General features: G+C 48.3%; 1 protein-coding gene across 1 annotated transcript in view; it reads left to right on the forward strand.

The window, feature by feature from the left end:
• Nucleotides 1-3,040, forward strand: part of Utrn (utrophin) — a 522,813-nt gene that overhangs the window by 167,315 nt on the left and 352,458 nt on the right. The gene's annotated exons all lie outside the window — the stretch shown is intronic.

Genomic DNA, 3,040 nt, shown 5'->3' on the forward strand with positions numbered 1-3,040 from the left:
TTTCTCTCTCTGGGATTACAGGTGTGCACCACCACACCTGATTTCAGGGCTGGCACAGTGTGCCCTGTTCACGGCATGCAGTACTGGGGATTGAACCTGGGTCCTTGCACTTGCCAGGCAGGCACTTAGACAGGTGGGCTACCTCTCTAATGCCCTCTGCTTTTCACTTAAGAACAGGGTTAGTGTTAGACAAATCAGGAGTGGCAGCACTATTTCTTATCTGTCTTGCTGTTGCAGAACATTTTTGTAAAATATATCTATCTATTTATCTATCTATCTATCTATCTATCTATCTATCTATCTATCAGGCTCCTGAGTAGTGTAAAACCAAACAAAATAGGAATCATACCTTAAAATACTACATTAATTCCACTTTCACAGTCCTTTTTGTCTGTCTTGGGGTGGAAATTGGCAGCTTAGTAAGCAGTGGACATTCCGACATCTGGGGGAGGAGCAAGATAACAATGCCAAGAATTTGGCTGTAATCACATCTTCACGCTGTTGTGTGCCTTGGAGTCTTACTGCGCTGAGTCCTGAATTACCATGCTTTAAATCTCCACCATCGCCCTCTCCAGAGGGGCTGAGGGGAGGCTGTAGGCATTGATTCATTGCCTCGTGTTCCTTTCTGAGCTCCAGAGACAGGGCATCCCACCAGGATGCTTACCAACCACCAATGGACAGTGCACAATTTTGATCATAACAAAGTAGAATATTTGATGTTTTGTTTTCCCAGAATACCACATTAGTGGTATTTTTATATTTTCCTTAAATACTTGTGAGTAAAACTAGGAACAAGACATGGCTGCCCTAGAGAAGTATTTATAGTTTAAATTTTACAGGCATTTATTTTAGAAATTTAGTACTAATTTTTATTTTTATTTGTTTTGCCTCACAAGAAATGAGGTGCCCCAAGGAAGCATCTGTGTGTGTGCGTGTGCACATGTGTGTGTTTTCACGCCTGTATATTCATGCATTTGTTCTGTAAGTGGAGGAAGGTAGAGAAAAATTAAATACTTGTTCCTAAATATTTGTTATCATGGGCAAAAGAAATGCAGAGCTGAGTGCTTTGGAAGTGGATGGAGAAATGTGGCTTTTTTCTTCTGAGCTCCTTCACACTCTTTCCTTCTCTTTTCTCCTCCATGAAGACTTGACTTTGATGAGCTGGCTGTGGTTATTTTCCAGAAGCAGAGGAAGTGTCTGCCATGGGCAGATTGGGGCACTGTTTTGCTCCCAGAGAAAGGAGCTGCTGTGGGCAGAGGGGAGGGAGCGGAGCCCCACCTCCTGTGGCTTCCCACACACAGCGGCAGCTGGGCTTATGTTGGTGGCCGTGACTCTGTGGTTGGTGGCCGTGGCTCTGTGGTGCGGCTGTGGGGTGTGAGCCCCCATGGAACCACTGCAGGCATGTCTTCTTTTGGACCTTGTTTCCTTCACCTGACTTGTGTCTGGTGAGCTGTGTTTGGCCACATCTGGTTCCAGGTAAAAGCATCAGCTCTTTCGTAGTCACTTTGATTTTTTTTTTTTTTTTGCGGAACCAGGGATTGAACTCGGGTCCTTGTGCTTGCCAGGGAAGCACTTATCCACTGAGCTATCTCCCCGGCCCCTCATAGTCACTTTGAACCAATTTCCCTTGAACAGTTCAAGAGAGAACAAGCGTTCATATTGGCAGCAGTTCCCCTGATCAAACTGATCTCGTGCAACCATCCCGGTTCTGGCCGCTCATCCTGTAGTGTCTCTAACGGGGCATGGGCTCGAAAAACTTAGAAGTGATAAATCTTTCCGTGAGGTCCATCTCAGTAGTAGTAAAGCAGTCAGTTTTGTAAATCTTGCCATTCACTGCATGCTTCCCGGGGGCCATCTCTGTCCTGTCTTAATGCAGATTTCCAGCACAACCAAGCGGTGTTGGCATGTTTTCTCTTTGACACGTGAGCTACTTTGACTGAGTGAACAAAAAGTGATGTCCCAAAGCCAGTGGCCTGTCGGGCCCTGTGCCGGGTGGCCTAGGCTTCCCTTTCAGGATTCACACAGCCTTTCTTAGCACTTAGCGAGGTCAGATTCATGTGCATAATTTTTGTAGCGAAACTGTGGCTTTTCAGAGTCTCCTCTGTTGCTTTTGCCACTGCTGGGATGGCCGGTTGCGTGTGGCTGGCCCCATCTGCTGCTGTCTTTCTCTTTCTTCCTGTGTCCACGTGTGAGAGCAGGAGAAGGAGCAGGTGTATAGGAATTGTGAGAGTGTGTGTTGGACAGAAGGAAAGGAGGAGGAGCAGGGGGGTGCTGTAAAGCTTGTCACTCGCAGTGACAGTAGTTACGGCTGCATATGTTAGTCAAGCTTGTTGTGATTCCAAAACCTCCTGGAAGTGAAATGCTTTCATAGAAATTCTGAAAATTGGCAAATGAAGCTATCACTTTTACTGTTTCAAAACTACATTTAATTAATGTCCCAGCTGTAGAGAGTGCATGTGCCGCTGTGAAGAGGGACAGACGGGCTCTGGTATGGAGGGGAAAGAAGCCTGGGCGAAGTGCACAGGTGACCGACAGAGCTTTCACAGCTGTGCGTGAAGACAGGGCGCAGAAGTGGCTGGGCAGCGCCACGGCTGCTGCAGCCGGCAGAAGAGGCCGAGCCGCCGAGGTGCTTGCGCTTTCGTCTTGCTCAGACCCTGGCCCTGCAGTGGACACAGTGAGGGGCCATCGTTAGCGAAGCGCGTTGGAGCCTGCGCTGTGTCGCACCTGAGAAAGCACTCTGCTCCTGCAGATGCGTCCGTCGGCATCCCAAGTAGCGGCGGGGCTTTTTACCATGAACTCTGGGTCACAGTGTGAGTGTTTGAGAAAGGACTTAGACAGATGGAGAAGGATGAGTGCCGTAGATACGGAGAAGCAGTAATTGCTGAAAGCTGTGGACTTGAGGGAAGCCGGATGTTAGCTCCCGGCAGAGCTGTGAGACGAAAGACCAGTGAAGATTTCACGGGTGTGTGGGAAAGAATGGGCGGCCACAAGGCGTCAAGAAGCACCCCTAAAACGCCTCGCCCAAGCCCATTTCTTTAAG

Source organism: Octodon degus, unplaced genomic scaffold, assembly GCF_000260255.1.
Source record: "Octodon degus isolate 3935 unplaced genomic scaffold, OctDeg1.0 scaffold00024, whole genome shotgun sequence".
Taxonomy (NCBI): Eukaryota; Metazoa; Chordata; class Mammalia; order Rodentia; family Octodontidae; genus Octodon; species Octodon degus.